Consider the following 19,743-nt stretch of genomic DNA (forward strand, 5'->3'; position numbering starts at 1 on the left):
TGAAACCGAGAAAGTACATATGTACATTTTCAATTACGTACCACAAATACGACATCGCTGCTTCAGTTATTACGGACACGACCATTAATTATGTCTACGAAGATACCATAAGATTAACCGAGAGCGATTAAGTTCAAATGCGTTTTCTTCAAAGGAATCTTCATGGGCTTGGTCGTGTTCTACCTCGAATCGCTCAATTAATGCCGTAATCGGGAAATGGCATAATTTAAAAGATCCGGCGGCTAATTAAGTGCGAGCGACGTAAGAGCGTATTAAGGAAGCCCACGGCTCTTATTTTCTTCGTCGGTTATATTTTACGAGCGCCATAAAAGTCGAACGCTCCGCGATAGAGGAACACATCCCCCTTTATTTGTCCGATACGTCGGTTAACAAAGAATGATCGGCTGTAACGGTGATAATCAATCGTACGGGTCGGTGGAAGAATCTTGCGGCGCGCTGCAAGCGGAGTAATTCGACGAACGCGGAACCAATTAAGAGCAAGTAATACGGCAGTGCATTAGAGACGCCGGCGCCACTTCGCGAGGCATTAAGCACCCACGACCCGCCTCGTAGCGCGAATCAAACGCACTGAATCAGCGGAAACGCCGCGCCGGGGCGTCAGTCCCTTTGGAGATTCACCACTGTATCCTCGACACCTTCCGGCCGCGGCCTCGCATCGAGTAAAGAGACTCGTTGGAAAAGAAAGAGAGAGAGAGCCGCGGGTTATACGGAGGCGTCCGAGCAAAATTACGTGCTTGCTGATATCCTTCCTAATTATTAGATCGGCGACTACCAGGCGACTCCCGATATGACAGACAGGAGGGATCGGTCTTCGGCGTTCAAACGATATACGCTTCAGGGTATGCCGGGAGGGGGCCGCAAATAGGACGACGGAACGACGAAGAGGAGACGCGGATGCTGCACGGGTGAATCTAGACGGCGGTTATTTAGCAGAAGATAGTGGAGCCTACTGCGAATGCGTTCCCCGGCGCGGCATGCTATTCTGTAAGGGCGGCGAGGAGGAAGAGGAACCGAACTAGGAAGACCCGGAGGAGTAAGAGGAGGAGGAGAGGAAGAAGCGGATGACCGAGAAGAAGGATCAGGGAGGAGGAAGAGTAGGAGGAGGAGGAGAAGAGGAAAGACCCTCGGCTGCCAAGCGCTTCACTCGAGGCGCGTATATACACCGTGGGCGCCGTTGCTGCGGTGGAGCACACACCGCGAAAGCAACACCGACTCAACGGATGAACGGTAGGCAGACTTCTCCACGTACTCACGTATCTACGTACGTACGTACGTACGTACGTACGTACGTACGCAAGTAACATAGCTAACGTAGGTACGTACGTACGTGCAGTCCGCGCTCGGCGTCGGGGGAGGTTCGTTGACCGCTGTGTGACTCTTGCCTACCTCTCCTTCTCTTTCTCTTTCCCTTCCTCTCTCTCGCGTCCTCTCTGTCTCTTTCCCTCTCTCTCTCTTTCTCTGCTTCCACCTTAACGCTACGTGTATCTCGTTCCGTCTCTTACCGCTACCGCCGCTTCCTCCCCCCCTCCCCCCTACCCGTCACTCCGTCCCACTCCTTCCGCCGACATCGCCGCTCCTCGCCACGGCCTTGGCGATTCAATGCCCGCACCAGATAACTCCCCATCCAGATAATAGATTATTTCATACGTGTAACTAGTCGTTGCTAGTAGCGGCGGCCTCCGCATACCCCGTTCGCCGTCAGCGCATCCACTCGTCTCCGTCGTTTCGCTCTGTTCCAAGCGCGGCCGTCTCCTCGCTCCGTCTCGCACCGTCGGCGTGCTCTCGCGCGAGCGCACGCACGATGCGCGACCATGTCTGTACGCTACATTACCTGCCCGGTTATACGACGTTACCCGGAATGATCCTCTTATCAAGCGCGTACACGTATGCGCGTACACTCGCGCGGAGAGGATGCGTCGAACGCCCTTGAGGATTCGAGTATAGGACCGCGCGAGTTCGAGGTCGCCATTGCGTTTCAGGGTCGCCTTTCTCGCAGATGTTGCCTACCGCAGCAATTGCGGCGCGATAAAATTGGTGCACGCGATGACGATACGCACGTCGGAGATGTCAGAATGCTTTTACTTTCCGATTGCGAGGCGTGTGCGAAGTGAATCCGAGTTGCTACCGAGATATTTCAGGCGGGTCTTCGCCAGGTGTAATGCTTTTAGCGGGACGTAAATTAGTCATGAACAGTGTAACGCGTTGAATGCACAGGTATCTCGCTCGCGAGACGAATGGGAATTTCGTACGCTCGCCGAAATTGCTATCAGGAGTTTTAAGCAGCTAGAAAATACAAACATTTCGTATGCCAGACGCGGAATTGAATTTCGCTTCCAATTAAATTTCGGCAACGATATCGAAGCAATTTTTCGCTTTTGATACTACTCGCGTAGTAATTAAAAATACGTTGGAATTAAATATCGGAGCATAAAAAAATGTGCAACTTTTTTACTTTCAATTAAAATATTTTGCCAAATTTCTGAAAAGAGAAATCGTAATCTAGTGAATGGAATTTTATCTTTGAAACAACAATGATCAGCAATATCTGACAGCTTAATGTGTACGTAAATATTACAAAAGTATAAATTACGTCGCAGGCATTTGTATATATATTCAAAAATTTGGTACATAGTTTATCATTTTTTAAAATAATTATTTATTTAAAAAAACTATGACATGCATGATATTACGCGAATAATTTTTCGCATATATTATTTTTATGCCGTTTCCTCTTGAAATAATCTCTCTGTGAAGTTATTGTTGGACAAAACGAAAAAGGTACTATCATAAATATATTATAATCCAAGATATAATATTAATTAAATGTGTTAGTTCTCATATTAATTTTTAATTCGTGAAAAGCTTAAGAAGATATAACAAAGAAATGAGTAATTAGCATATTTTACTATTGTCCATATTCATTAAAAAAAATTGTTTCTCTACCGTTTATGTAAAACATAGATAAAAATAACAATATTTCATAAGACTCTAAGAGATTTCAGCAAATATTTATTTTTATTACAACAAATCGATAATCGATGTATCATATGTAAAAATGCAATAATGGAATAAGAGATGTCAACTATCGATATATAATAGCATTGCGCAATCGAAAAAACGTCGATGTTAACTCCTATCTCGGAAATATTTCCAGTTAGGAATATCTGCAAACAGGATTTCCTCCTCGGCCGCATTTTTGTAAGAGGGGTCTATGATTCGTATGCCGTCTTCTGCTTGAAAAAAAAAAAGGCTCGTTCGCTGAAGTCTGGCTTCAATAGACGACAATTAAGATTCCATTAGGGACCCGCAGATGTTTTCGGTCCCTTTCACCTTCTCGGCGCATAATTGATGGCTGGACATCGTCGTCCGCGAGGCAGCTCTTCGCGCGGAAATCGCGCGTACCAGAGGCGTGATCGCCCGCGGGGAAAAACGTCGCAACGCGGAAAAGCATCGCGCCGTCGGCACGACGAGGAAGTCCCGCGCACCGACCTTAATGCAAATTCACTCGCGGCAGGCGCAGCTCTTCCCGTCTTCCTCTCTTCCTCTCCTCGTGCGCCGCGCGCGCGGGTCTCTCGATCAGAAGTCACACGACGAAACTGATCGCGCGCGGCTCTCTTCTCCCTTACGCGAGACCGAGAACGCGATTGAACGAGACCGGAATCGCGCGGGGGCTTCTTTCGCTTCGCCTTTTCCTCCACGCCGCGATTCGCGTGTTTCCGAGAATCTTATTTATATGCGCACGCACGGTACATTGCTTATCATGGATCGGGCATGTTTCGTTCATATACCTGCGACGATACGTGTATAAGCCGTGATACCGCGGTGTCATCAGAGTTAGAGATTCCACTTCCGTATCTTGCGGATTCCTCGCAAGAGAAACTTTCTCTTTTTGAGATTAAGATAGAGAGATATTAATAGCTGCGACTATGCTATCGTAGCGAGGTATAATTCTAATAATATTATCTAAATGGCAATAATATCGTTCAAATTTATACGTTTAATTGAAACGATCGCGAGAGAATGCGTTGGAGATAATATCTGAAACTAATAACCGCGATAGTCTCCGCAAACTCTATACGTGCCTCCGTTTTCCTTTTCTAACAGGAATCGATTTTTCTAACAAGGACGATCACCTTATTACGTACATCGGCCATCTATCTGCATCGACATACGCGATTGCATAGCAGAGAAATGATTTCTTCATATAAATTTCACCTGTACTCGTTCGTATCGAGTGTTATGCATGCCACATCGTCGATAGAATAAGTTATAGGCTGCAAATGGGAAGCATCGTATGCTAATGCGCGCTATTACCTACGCACGCTCCGTATTTCTCGTTTCTGCAACCCTCGCCGCCCCCCCCTTCCCACCCATTTCGATGTGTATGCGCGAATTATATTCAACAAATCAAACGGCAACGCGGCCGAGCGAATTACATGTCGTATCGCACAAGGTGGAAGTGGAAATTGACTCGAACCAGTTTTAATGGTCAGCCCCGGACTGTCCTCCTGGTAACTTTACATTCATGGAATGGGAGCACGGGGACTGATCTCAATCCGGGTAAGTTTCGCACCTCGCGACCGAAAAATATAACTCTAGGTCGGTCGATGCCCGACAATGTCAGCGGTGATTACGCGTACTTTCATGAGTTTCATGACCGCGTACGTGCTCCCCTCTCCTTCCCCTTAATGGTGAGATTCTTTACGAGCGAAGTGTGAACTGAATCCGCGAGTAACGTTGAGTTAGCGCAGAGTTAGTTTAGAATGCTTAGATAAAGCTGGAAATCTTACCGCGCATTGGCTACTAATTGGGATGCGTATACAGCGAGTCTACATATATTGCCTCACATCTTAATTAAATCTTTGCATACTGAGATCGCGTATCATATCGAATATCATAATCTAACTTTACGCATGCAAATAATGATCGGTATATCAAAATTTAATTTTAACGATTCCAGCAATTAGGAACAGACGTGCAATTCAATAATTGGTTACAATAGGTACCGCAAGCAGCAAGATAATTTAGGACGTTGTGTAGCACAATTTTCTATATACTTATTCTATTCGTTTTTCTATATACTTATATATTTTTTCCTACTTATTATTTATACGTAGAACTAAAGTCCCCCTATATCCATTTATTTTAAATTAATTTAAATTAATTTATTTTAAATTAATTAATCATTAACCTTCATTCACATCGTTTAAGATTCCATGAACTTTATTAATAAACACTTTATTAATAAAGTTTCACGTTCTCCTCGCCCATATTTTCTTATTGTCTAGATGCAAAAGTAAAAATCTTTCTTGGACCGGATCCGTTTTAAGGTAATTAATCATTCGGCTAATTAGGGGAAAAGGTTAATGAAATGGATGGAAGCCGGAATGATGCGAGTGCGCTATCGCGACATCGAATGAATAAGAAATATGTTCTTGCCACTAGTACCGTTTAGGTTCCGTCTGTACCCACGGGCTTTACACAGATGTTCGCGTTTAGTTACTGCGACTGTTATCTTTAATCCTTTCCCTGATACAATGACTACGTCTGCGTACCTGTGTGTACCGAAGATGGATTATAAGTTCTAAGCGAAAATCCGTTATAACGAGAACTATGTCGCGTGAAAATATCGATCGTATCCGGCGCTCTACGGGTCTTTTTACGACGCGAATGAAATGTTTCGCGGCGTAGATACGAGCGAGAAATATTTCCATTCGACTCTACGTTATTACTTTGAATCGATTTGATCGTCATTTAGGCGCGATTTATCTGCGATGGTCGCGTAACTGACATTTTATGCGAATATCTATCGCACGGAAAAGCGAAGGAAGGTTCAACTCGCGAGAAACTATACAGCCCCGTAGTCTGACCCAAAGAAACAGCGCGCGTTTTCTCCTCGTTCTACTTTGGTTTGCGCCGCGAAATAAAAAGCACATGAATTCTTTTGATCGTGGAAAACGTGTGTTTCGCAACGATGAAACGAGGCGCAAAACCGTTTCCGATCGAAGAAACGTTAGAGAACGGAGGTATGCGCGAATGAGAGAAAGGCGAACGAAATTTGCATTTCGGTCTTCGGCGCACCGTCGAACGGGCATGCACGAAGCGGATAATTGCGCGGGATAAATATACATATACGTGCATGCCATGCTTATGTGTACCAGTGAAAGTACGCCTACAAATTCACGGTCGCGAATGCCGCCGCGGTATCCGCGAAATATGGAGACGGAATATACCGCTGCGAAGTAAACGAAGTGGATGAACGTGTGAATTTTACTGCGGATTCACATTACGCAGAATTCACATGCCACATGATGATGTTTTTCCGGCATTCTTCCCGGCGCGGCGTTTCCCGTTACCGCATCTCCGCGCGAATCCGCGCGGGCGCGGACTATACCTACGTTTGTAAGGTGATTTTTTTTTGCTCGCCTGCATCGGGTTGCGGAGAAACAGGCAATGCGACTATTTATTCGCGCTTTAAAGTCGCGGAGCTGCCTTTTGTATTCAACCGATGCGATCGCAACGGAACGCAGGTAGACGTGTAATCAAATGCCCGTCCGCCTAGACGCGGCTGCGGATAACTGTTCTGCATTTCGGAGCGGACGCATCTTTTACGGCCGACGCGGCGCCGTGTTCCTTCGCGCGGTTTGGTATGCGCGCCGATGCAAAGGAAGGCGCCCCGCGGGATCCTCGCGTAAGAAATTGTCCGCGTAACAATTCGGTAGCCCGAGCGGCGAATGGGGGTCAATAGTGTAACCGTGACTCGACACGTGCCGTTATGTGTCGGCTCCTTACGTCAGCCGCTACCGCTTTCGTCCACGAAAACCAGTCGCTACCTTTAAGAAACCGGTCGTACGTATCGCATTCGACACCCGTGACTAATGGCCAAAAGGGCATGAGACGAGCCTTCGGGCCTTCAACTGGACTGTCGGTTTTTTTTCTTCTTTCAATCGACTTCATGTTCTGTCACGGATATGTTGTAGAGCAGCTATTTTCAGCGGTAACTTGACTTGATGTATCGCTGAATTTACATTCCATATATAACATATAATATATATAGAACATTTTCAAATATATTAGCTGATGTAATTAAATATGGCGTTAATGCTACGATTCATGTAAGATGTGATTTAAAGAAATTGATTTAATCTATTAAATATTTTATTAAATATTTATGCCAAACAGCTTCACCAAATTTATTATGTACTACGAAGTACATTCTTAATAAAACTACTTAGCCCAATAGCATTCGTACGCCAAATATAAAGTTCGTTCATAAATAAAAAAAAAGGGAATTATATTAAATATTTAAAAGGCATGATAGAGAGAGAGTTATAATTAGATTCGTTACAGAACATGGTAATCATGAAATTGATTAAGTTAATGCATATCGGATAAAATGTAGATGTATAAAAATGTAAATTTACGGCTACATGTATTTTAAAATATATCGACCTGCACTTAAATCGTGCGACGCGGTTTAATGAAAAATGCGCCACTATCACCGCCGCAATGAATCGCCCCACTTGAAAATTTATGTCCCTTCCCGCTTTTCAAAGACCTGTTCGTGATTAGATAGCGATTATAATAATAGGCTTGCTACAACACCTTGACACAGTGCTTAACAAAACTTATATCCGTCAACGCCCGCGGCGATTCGCATCGCGTAAATCACACGGCAGTAAGAGAGAGGAAAAAAAAAGAAGCTGAAACCCGTGAGATGGGAACAAGGCGAAAATATGAAATTTACATTGAATGTGGGCATGAGCTCACTCATGAGCCGACTGGTCGTGGCGCCGACAAAAATTATCCCGACGCTGTTACCAACGGCACAAAGGCCGTTACAAGTTAGTAACTTGTACCGCTTCGCGAGGCACTTAAACAACTCAGAAACACGTTCGCGGTCTTATCAGAATCTCGGGCTTATTAATGTCGCATGTTAATATGCTCGTGACATTTTTTTTACATCGCTCGATTAACTTTACGATATTCAGATAATTCTCTTAATACCGAGATTACAAATTTCAAGGAGGGATCGTTTATCTCCAATTCATCAGCAGTTAAATGTACGAATTATCGTTATTTCATCCCGCTACTTATACTAATACTATAATTCCTCTTCTCTTTTTTTTCGAGAAATATGCGAGTTAAGAAAAAAGATAACGGCGATTTTTTACGGCAAACCTCTTTGCTACTCGTGTACTCCTTTTAATAGACAATTTCCACTTCAAATTTTATGTATCGGACACGGCATCTCGGCAATAGACGATTAAAAGAAAAACGAGGAAGTCTAACGTATTGTACGTAACGGCGCATCGATCGTAATGAAGATGCGCGGAATAAATCCGCCTGGACGGACCGTAACAGTGCACGGCACAGCGGATGCGGCTTTGAATTTCTAATATCCATCCAGCTTAGGCGCGTTCGCGCGCGTGTACGGGAGAGCGGCCGCGCTCTCTTCGGCGAAGAATACGAAAAGAATAAAGGGGTAGCCGCGTAGTCGCGCACCGGTTCCATGCATCAGGTTGTCTTTTCTGAGAACGATATATATATATACACGTGAGCATAATTTGTTTCGATACCCGGCGTAGTTGAGAGCGTATAGGGGCGTGGGCGATCTCGGAACGGGCCTCGAAGCGACGTGCCGCGACATAGGCGATATTGGCTGGATGCCGCCGACGAGCTGCCGCACCGCGGCTACGGTTGCGGTTGCAGGGCCGAGGTCTCTTCCCGATGGAACGAGCCGTCGTCGCCACCGTCACCGCCACCGATCGACCGAGAGAGCGGCCGATCGGCCGGGAAACACTCGTCGAGAAATTGATTTGTCATTATCCCGCCTATGGAGCAAAGCGGTTACGGCGTCGTGAATGTTGTGCCCGGTATTTATACGTGTGCCAAGCGCACCGCTCGCGAGAATTCACGAGCTGAAGATGCTGAAAGATTTTTGAGAGCTGATGTGTGTCCCCGCGGTACGTATACATGCGTTACGTGCGCCGCATGCTTACGTGTGCGTACCGTGTGTGTATGTGTGTAAAAGGGGGAGGAAAATGCACGTACTCTTGCGTGCACGGACACACGGCCGCTCTTTCCACCTACCATCACACGGGACAAGCAGTGCGCCTACGAAGCACGTGATAAATCGATGCCATTGAAGCTTGATGCGGGAACGGAATAAGAATGTACCACGGGGGCTCAGATTATCCTCGGAGATTCCTTTCAGAGAGGAGGTAGGACTTCCCTCCTCTTTCCCAGGAAAACGCACTTCGGGAAGCGGAGTTTCACCGGGATTATCGCGCGCGCGAAGGGTTCATTATACTCCAACACGCTCGCTACTTCGCCCGCACGTACTCGACGCTGCCGAGCCTCGTCGCGTAAATCCCGGCACCATCTCGCATTCATCGCGTGCGTGTCACCGGGAGGACGAAGGGGAATTTATTTAGTGTATATCGCGACATAAAGTTCCGCGATGACAATGTAGAAGACGGTGTAGGAAGCAGACGCCATGTAGGAAGCAGAGATATCAAACTAAAAACACGCCACAGATGGAATTGATAGACAACGCCAGAAATTAAGTCTTCCGTCCTGGGAAACGGGTTTCCGCCACGCGGCCCTGTTCTTGCGAGCGGTGACACGCTTATATAGTGTCGCGCTCGGTAGGAAATTTTATTAAAACGCCTTTCATAACGCGTCGCTATTCCTACGTGAAAAAAACCTGAAGTCATTATTCGCCGCACTTATATACGCGAATGCTCGTATAGCCCTAGCTTCCAAACCGGAAGTTTTAGACGCCGTCGGTTCGCCGCGACTGAGCAAGGCTCAACGCGAGACGCGGACATTAATCCTCCTTGATTCCTAACGAGCCTAGTAGTCAGAGGAAATAAGGGACAGTTTCTTCAAAGCCCCGCCACAGTATAGATGCCGATAAGAGCGCCGCTAGAATATCGCGCATAACTCTGTAATGAAGCATCAGCGGCGGCGGCGGCGGCGGTGGCGGGCGGTCGCGCCGGCAAAAATGTTCGCGCCGTACGGCGCGCCGTTAATAGACATATTTATTTCTATTTTCTCCTAAACACGCGAGTGAAGACGCGACGTGTCCCCGCGACGCGCGTTCTTGATGCTCAGATAAATCTGACGACACGTCGGAGATAAGAACTCCGACGTGAGGGCGCGGGGTTATACGCGGGGGAGTTATGTGAATTTTTGCCTTGGCGCGCCTTGGACGCGCGACGTCCGCCCTCGCCCCTTCTAACCCCCTCCGGTAAAGCTTATCACCGAGGACACCGTGTTTGCTGGCACCGGAACTGATGAGGTCTTTAGCTGCCGCTCTCGGTTGATGGATGGAGGGGTTTATGTTGCGCCTGTAAACCTTCCCTTTCATAAAGATCCATAAGCAGGATTACAAACAGACTCAATTAGGCCGCAACACCTCGCGAGACAGAGCGAGGCGCGAGAAAGCCCGTAAGCGATTACTTTCTTTACGGCGCGGCGCGCCGGAATATCGCTTTTTGTTCGGAAGTGACGGAAGCCGGAGAAAGAAGAGAAGAGAGAGAAAGGGAGAGAGGGAAGACAGAAAGAGAGAGTGCAGGAACGAGAATGGGAGAGACAGTGGGGAAAGGAGCGAGGGAAGCTTTTTGTTCCGATGTCTCGTTGCAGGCAGGGATTAAACGAGGGGTAAGAGAGGATAGAGAGGTCGGCGGAAAGTCGGCTGAAAATGGACGATCACGACTTGCATTTATAAGCTGCAACGTAACACGGCCATTAATCGCTTTTCACCTGTCGTAAAGTTACTGGCTACCGGCGAGGTAATTTATCGAGAACGCCAGTAAACGTGTAATTACTCATAAACAGCAGCTTTGTGACGAGGCTACGAAGGCGAGGTGCACCGTATTCGCGCGGCATAAGCAGCGTAACGTTCGCACGTTTGACAGGCGTCAAAAACCTATCCGGACGTGTGCAAACCGAAACCGTTTGAGCCGACCCAATCGATAGCGAACAAGAATTGCAAGTGCAACGACGGAGCGTTCCACCCGGCCCACGCTGCCGGAGGCCCAGCCTTGCCGTCTAGTTGGCTCGTCGACGCTACGACGAAAGTACGTGGGAGCGGATGAGAGCTACTTTACGCTAAAACGTCCAGGGCTTATGGCTTATCTAGAGGAACCACTATCTATCGTGCGTTTGTATATAAGCGGATAAACGTTCCTTCTTAAAGAGCGATGAAAGCCTGACATGGCACAACTCGGTCCCCCTCACGTCAGTGGCAACGGAATCTTAGCGTGCCATTAATACCTCATTGATTTAACGCTTAATTAATATTGATTGAAGATTGTATATAAAATGTATATCTTGATTAATCTGTCACGCGCAAAGTCTGTTTTTTTTTACGTATGTTTTTGTATTGCGTTTTACTCAAGAATATTCGAGAGCTTTGCTCTCGTAAATATGTTGGTTTGCATTCAAAAGAGAGAGAGAGAGAGAGAGAGAAAATTGACGTGATTCCTTTTGCGAAATATTCATGCACTTTATAATACCGCAAACTTCCTGATTTCGTGGCTTTGAACAATTACACACGTAAAACACTTGTGCATCTCCGCTACGCAAATATGCACCCATTCAGCGCTACATCAAAAACGCTCGTACAAAAAACGGGAATCGCCGGGACTCTGCAACGAATCAATATTGCAGTCCGAGCGTCACAATGGGAGCGACAAGTACACAGTGTCTGACGGTTCACTATGTATCGGCAGAGACTGATGAAACAGGTAGATTGACAGTTAGATGAAATTTAATGATTTTATAAACACCGACCTTTTGAAAGGCCTTGGTAACAAACGTTGTTTTTCGATGGAACAGGTAATTATCAGTCAGATCCAGTTTTGCATTTCGCGCAAACAGGTGTGAAAACGCGAGAGAACAATGTTTAATTTTTAAAAAGACAGCTAGGACGTATTGGTCGAAAGTTATTGGGGAACGAACCTTTTTTTTTTTTGTAGCTTTCATCACCCGTCATAAACTGGTCATAAACTGATATAGAACTGATGTATTTCAGAATATGCAGAACGATTGAATTATCCCGCATCTCCTCCTTGCGCGATCGCGTATACGTAAATCGAAATGACAAATGTAGTGAATAAATCGAAATGACAAATATAGCATAATTATGAAAAGCACAATCGTTTTATTTATTCGATTTATTAAAAAAAAAAAAAATCAGAATAGCGTGAGATAAATATCTGATGAATTTAAAAGAGAGACTGATACGTATGCGTCTCTGGATCAACTGGTTCTCTCAGAGGTATCTCAGAAAGTATAAACATCTCGCAAACTGGATTGCTTAAATATAGATGCTACTTATGATACTGATAAGCAGTCATTGGAGTGCATTAATGGCACGCCGCTGCACGCACCCTCTGACATCTCGTTGCGTCTATCGTCCCTTCAGTGGTTAATCGCTGTATCTATCCTGTGGCTTGACAACCCAGAAGCAGGGCGGGTGTATAGCGTCCGTCAGCAGTTTAATACCCTGTTTGGGTTATCCGAAATAGATACTACGTACACGCAAGCTCTTAAATTACGTTTTATTGTCAGTTACGTATATGCGCATCCGATAAGGCTCATTACGTACTTCCCATAAAGTGCAAAATATGCGAAAATTGGATTTCGGTTGATAATCTAACTACTTGGTTCGACTATACTGTAATAATTCATCGATAACGCAAGCCTTATTGGCAATTTGACCGATTTGATATCTGTCTCTCTGGTGATTTTTTTTTTTACTATGCCGATTGCAAAAGTAGTTAATTTTATTTCACTGATAGATATAGATTTTTCATAAAGTAATATTATTTAACAACAGCATTCGTTACGTAATTGTATATTATTTGCATAATAAAATTGACGGTTACCAAAAACAAGAATATATATTCTACATGCGCTCAATATGCGATAAACGTAAATTGCGACGTGAAAAAATATAACAATATAATGACATATTGAAATAGAATTTTCAAATAAATGCACAAAAATTCTAAAAGAAAAAAAAATAAGTTTTTTTATGGGCTGCAGTACTCACTTATTGATAAAATTTGTGGCAAAAATTATTTTGAAAACGCGGGATGATATCACGGAATCATACACTTATATACATACAAACAATTATACTGTTATAAAGCGAATCTTTCTAAAATCATTTTAAGACCAAATAATAAAGCAATGTCTCTGTCCAACGTTATACTTATCAGAAAAGAAGTAGATTTACCCATGCAAATGTCCTGTTACAATCTAGAAACACGTGTTATTTTTATCTATCATTAACATATGTCATTATCTACAAGAAAACTTCATTTTGCGATTTTAAAACTTCCTAGCATTACTTGCATTACAGTCAACAATTTGTAACATTATATGATCTTAGTATCAAGTTCACAATACTAAGAATTTATAATAAAATCGTAATTATATATAATCGAGCTAAAGCATAGTGTTATATTATCTCACGTGGAAGGAATTCGTCTTCCGGCATTTGAAATGACATAATCTTGACTATACCAACCGGATAATTCTCAGAATATTTAATGAACGATTAGACGAGGAAGAGTAAAATGTAAAGCAAATCGTTGCCGTTTACTTATCCGTACTAAGGCCTCCCAACACCCACAAGAAACGTAACGGGGACCGTGTATCAGCTAATTTAACTTCGCCGTATATTTTATGCTGATTAGAAACATGAGATATAATCCATTTCACATGGCTGATTATAATATTAAATCTCAGTACACTGTATTACCTTATTATCTTCACCAAACAAATCTTGATTTTGTGACTAAGATATTGGAGTGTATAAGACATGACTGAACTTGTTTTGTTGCGCGCAATAATGATCAGGAATGTAATAAGAGAAATCGATGGTATGGGTATATTGAAAGCCGACTACGAACTTTTCGGACTTTGAAAAATCCAGCTTTGCAGATTTTTTCGTTTACACACGTATGTATTTTTTTTACTGGATTATCCATTTTTTATTTTAGATATCGGTTTACCGCGATCTGTGCATACATTCGTTAAATAACGTTTCAAAAAATTTTGAAAAACTAAAATTGTGTGGAACGCAACAAAAATTGTTTTATATATTCCACGTTTCGGGATTTATCGGTCTCTCCCGGAAAGAAAAATAGATTTTTACGTCAAGCTTTCGAAGAATCAAATTTTAAAATGCACGACCATAATCGCCGGCTACGCCTCTCGTATACGGGCGCAGGAGGAATTTATGCACGCACGTAGACACCAGCCGCGCTCGTGTAATACTTGGCGCACACGCTCGTCACGCGTTGCACCGCACTTACCCGCTTCCCAATTTACAGTTTTGTACCCCGAGGGGCCCGCGCCGCAAATATGTTAATCCCACCGCGAAATAACTAAACGAGTTCGTCCAGGGTCCACTGATTGCAACAAGAGAATTCGCCGGTTACGGCTTCGCGCGAGAGCCCGTGATCCGTTAAACAAGACGCGCCGCGCGAAAGATAGCCAACACCGTGTCGTGCAAAATCATCGCCCTGAGTATTCGCGGAATGTCATTTTCCGCATGCACTCGTTCAATGGAAATCGTAACGGCGATGAGATTTAATATGGGGAAAATTGAACCACAGTATGCACTCCCTGGCCACGATACTAATCCATGTTCAAAATGTATTTTACATAAACGTGTGTGTAATAGCTTCATTCAGGAAATAATTCAGAAATAAATTCTAATCAGAAAATAATTGAAATATCTTAATACAATATATTTAATATTAAAATCTAATTGTGAAGTGCCTATTTGAATTTCAGAAAAACAAAAAAAGTCTTATAAATGTGTGTGCGTGCGTGTGTGTGATGATAATAGAAATAATAAGAAAAAAATAATAAACATATTTAAGTTGATTATCGGCTTATGAAAGAATTATTATTTCGCAATAATAATTCTTTCAGTAGATATAGCTTCTATTTATCCATCTATATATTTCGATATCTCTATATTTATATATATTTAAAAAGATTAAAACCGTTTATATTTTTACTTACAAGGCACACAAACTTCAAAGTTTTGAATTAAAAATCAATATTTTTATAACGTCATTCATTGGAGAAAATCTGAAAAGAGAGATATCGAGAAAGAAAGAGAGAGAAAGAGAGACAGAGAGAATCTTGTTTGAAACCGTGATTATAGATATCCTGACAGATCGCGACTTCGACGATGATCCGGTTGTCCCACTTACTCGTTCATCCAGTCCTGGACAGTTCTTGGACTATTAAGCGAGCCACTAAGCCAGTTAGCAACTGGATTACAATAAGTTACGGGATTAACGACAGGCAACGTTGACGACTAGCGAAGTCACAGGTACGCGCGGGATCGCGAGTCAACGGCGGCGGCGCCGTGCTGCGAAAAAGCTTTTTCGAGCAGGTTGCAGCCGGGAACGAGAATCGTGCAGACAACGACCGTGCGGCGCGGGTTGGGTTTCAATGCGGTACGATGTAGCGTTTTACGTGGCTCAATGTAGCGCAAAGTAGCCCCGGAATTTACGACATCCGCTTTAATGCGCTTTAATGCGGCGCATTCGCACGATTTAAAGAACGGGATCGTATCTGTCGACGGCGATTTATGAAATCGTCGTCCCTCGCTGCCGGAGATAACGTCAGCCCCGGGATTCCGCGGTCTTGCCCGTATCGCGATACCAGCGCGGTGCGTTTCGCGGGAAACGCAACAATTCCACGCGGATTGCCGACTAATTATAATTTCAATCCAGAAGCAAAACAGATGACTAACGGCAGCGTATGAGCTTGTGGAGGGAAAGTACGAGTCAGTATTTTCAGATTCGATTTAAGCGCGAATTCTTCGGAATCGAGCAAAAACCTCTAATAAAAAATTTCGATATACTCCGGAAGTAAAGTGAACTTGAAATAGGAGAGAACGAGCGAATTAAAAAAAAAACGTCATAATATTATCTCTCGTGAAAATTTTATTTTAATTTTAAACGAAACGAGGATTGAAGCATCTCGTTATCAGAAGAACATTGATCGGGATGATGTATAGCTTTACAAAGCTCCTTATTGAAAGCTCCGGGCGAACTTTTCAGACATGCCTTCTCACAGGCGTACACGCGTGTAAATTATGTTGAGATAGTAGTCTTCAATTATGCGCCAAAAAGAGAAATACGCTAATTGTGGGTTGAATCTAAATGGGTATTCATTAGCAGTTCGTCGCTGTAATAATTCGCCTGTCCCGTAGTGCCGCATTCTTCAAGAGAACTCACTAATATGAATCTTCAGGTATGATAATCGACGGTGAGATAGTGCTGTTCAATTACACTATCGAAATGAGATAATCAGTGTATTCCGGTTAAGTAAATGTCCGTCTGGTAGTTCCTTTCCGAGAACGTACGTTTAATTGGAATGCTCGGTTGTTTTCTAAGTGTAGATCTTATTAACATATTCGACACGATGCGAGGGATGGGAATTACATATACATTTCCTCTCTCACAGCGTTCGTATCTCATACAACGAATTATGTTATCTTAAATTACGCAAATTATTTTTCATGAACATATTTGCCATCGACATTTTATACATTAAAATCATATAAACGGATTTAATTAAATGAGATATCAAAGTTTATTTCTTTTACGAGATTATATATGTTTTCTACTTTTAGTGAATTAAAAAATTTAATAAATGTTTTTTGTCTTGTATCTCATTTATATTTCAAGATAATTCCTTTACATTGATCGTGTGCACACTTATACGTAAAATCAACGCTCAAAACCAGATATTCAATAAAAGTAAAGGAATTTAACATTTCCTTAAAAAATTTAAAATATTATACAATGAATTAAAAAGTAATAATTTTTTTATTGCAATTATCATAGATTCGTACATTATACATATAAAGACCAATTTATTATTCACTGAAATAATGTTTCAGTTTATAATATCTCGCGAAAAAGTGATGATATAATAGCGTAGCTATATAAAATATAAATGGCCGCATACTAATAAATAAAAGGCTTAATTTATTTACATATTATAAACGAGTCGTCATTGTGGCGAATCATTGGACGAGTGCGCGAACTAGCATGCATGGCGTATTTGTATTCACGAGTGTGAATACGATTATAACATCTCGTTTTTAGCACGCTATAACCGCTGATAATAATGAATGGGCAATGGCATAGTTGAAACTTCAGATCGCCCCGTCGATGAATAAAAGAGCATCGCAACCTCGCCATCAAGTACCGTCATTATACGCTCATCACACGCATGCTGATATGTCGCATGCAGTCTTACTACGTCATAAAGCTAAACCGCTACTTCAAATCGCGTCGTTTAATAGTAATAAAGTTAGCAAGACGTCCGCCTACGTAGCGGCCGTTAAGTTGAAGCGCGATCCTAATCCCGCTTTCGTTCGTCCGCGCTATAATATATATATATATATATATATATATTCATTGTTGAAAAGCAATATGAAAATAATGGAGAGACGGAAGTAATTATATTCTATTATAGAATACTTTGATTAGTTTATGATTCGGATACGAGCGTCATCTGCGCCATCGCTTCACACCAATTCGACAAATTTGACACGCACGTTACTAGTTAGCTTTTTCAATAGCGACGGATATTATATACGTTTCATAAATATCATAGAAAAATTTTGCTTGGAAATTATCTGAAAAGATGTCTCGGTAGTAATATATCTACTGTGTGTGTTACTGAACCTTATGCTTGTTAATACAACTTACTGTTGACGGCAAACTCGTGTTCATTAGATTACGTTGAACACGTAAATTGATTCGAGTTTTTAAAACGAGTTTGTGCGATTGTGGGCGCGCGCGGCGTCCGATTCGGGAAGCTTCAAGTTTTCGCGCGAGGCCAGAAATTCGAAAGGTACGTCCTGCGGAACCGCGGAAGCGTGGAGCCGGTGAACGTACTTGAAATCACACGGCGGATAGTCCGAATCGCAGGGCCCCGGTACCTTCCTCCTTCTGTATCCCTTTCCCCACCCTATCACCATCGCTACCTCCACCATCATCGGCTCCTTCTTGCCTCTTTCTCTCCCCCCTCCTTCACCGGGGGCGTCCCGTCGCACTAATAATTCGTGAGTACATTGCGGTGATGTTGAGCATTCCACCTGCCAACAGCAACCGGGTACATTCCCCCACCTGGTGGTACCGGCAGGAAAAGTGGCCGCACGCCTTGCAATCCCAGCATTTCTGTGTTGGTTGTGGCCGTGAACGGGGCTCAAGTCCAAGGACACGCGGGAGCGAGAGAGAGCGCTTCTTCGAGTGCCTAGGAGAGAGACTTCCCTGCGTGCGAGGCCCGCCGCGTTTCTCTGCCGCAGATTTTACCCTGGTTTCTACCGGCGCGGCTCGCCACCGCAACCGTCCAGGTACGTGATCCGACGAAAAGAACATCTACTACGGATAGCAGTACGACTTTCGCGCTGGGTCCCCCTTCTGAGGTGTGCGCGGGATGATAAACAGTGTTGTACCGAGCGGCTCGTATATCAGTGAAATCGTAAAGTTCGACGCGGCTCTCCACGACGGACGGCCGGAGTCCCGGAGATGGACGAGATACCAACCGGACGCCGATTCCGATCGTTTTCCTGTCGTCCGGGACGGGTTACGGAGTAGAACGTCGCCGAGATATCCGCTCGGTGGGACGCTGTCGCGGGGACCAGGGCGACGTAGCGCGAATAAAAATGTGCGACCATCTATCTTGCGCGTCATCTCTCTCCGGTGGCAAGGAGCAGGATCGGATATTTCGCCGAATAGTGAATTTCTCCAATGTACAACCCGGTTAGAGGTCTCTTTCTCCCGTCGCAAAATCGGACCGCAACGGCCCCCGGAAATTCGGGACTGGAGATGATCAGATTGTCGGACCAGGACAGGTCGGAGATAGAAGGGGGGAAAAAAATACAAAATCGCATCCCCCTTGTCGGCCGCGCGCGCATCTCTTTTTCCAATTAAACGCAAAACTCCGCTTGTCCCCAGGCCAATCGGGCTCGAGTTTTTCCATTTCGCATTTTCACGTCTCACCGGGTGCTGGACGACGTGTGCGCCCCAATCCACTGGCGATGCGCGCTGTATTCCCGATGAAATCGATAAAGTCCCATCCGCGGCGATAGTTATAGCCGCGCACGGCCACGTACGGTGGATCGCGGAAAAACAATTTTCCGTCTCGGTGGTTTCGCGCACTCGAGAGAAATTCCGATCTTCCGCGACCCCTCGATGGGGCGATCTGGAATAATAATTGATCGAATCAGCGTGCAAATGTCGTTGCGTAATCGCGTCGTGCAAGGGCGGCGATTTGTTGGCGTCGGCCGCGCGGCGCCGTCGCGAGGACGCGTCCTCCCAACAATTTTCTCGGCCTCGACATTGCCGGGAAACCGAAACGAAATTACGACGATGCCGCGTTCGTAAGGCCTCCTCCGCTTCCGTAGCAACCGTAGGATTACGGTAGAAACGCGGTTTTCAGTGAGGTTGACTTCTGACATAATTGAATCGAAGATTGCTTCTGGAGTTCCCGTCATCGTGAAACGTTAAGAAGGTCTAGAGGATACTTGTAATGTCTCCTCTCTGTTCTTCTCGTCCTTTTTCACGAACGTCAAGAATGTCCTTAGTGTCAATCGAGCTGTGCGTGATGTACAACGATTGGGGAGAGACATCAAGTTTTATATATATATATATATATATA

The 19,743-nt window shown here is 44.2% G+C and overlaps 1 protein-coding gene across 2 annotated transcripts in view; it reads right to left on the reverse strand.

The window, feature by feature from the left end:
* Nucleotides 1–19,743, reverse strand: part of LOC105448347 (autophagy-related protein 16-1) — a 391,410-nt gene that overhangs the window by 41,557 nt on the left and 330,110 nt on the right. The gene's annotated exons all lie outside the window — the stretch shown is intronic.

This window comes from Wasmannia auropunctata, unplaced genomic scaffold (assembly GCF_000956235.1).
Source record: "Wasmannia auropunctata unplaced genomic scaffold, wasmannia.A_1.0 LD336088.1, whole genome shotgun sequence".
Taxonomy (NCBI): domain Eukaryota; kingdom Metazoa; phylum Arthropoda; class Insecta; order Hymenoptera; family Formicidae; genus Wasmannia; species Wasmannia auropunctata.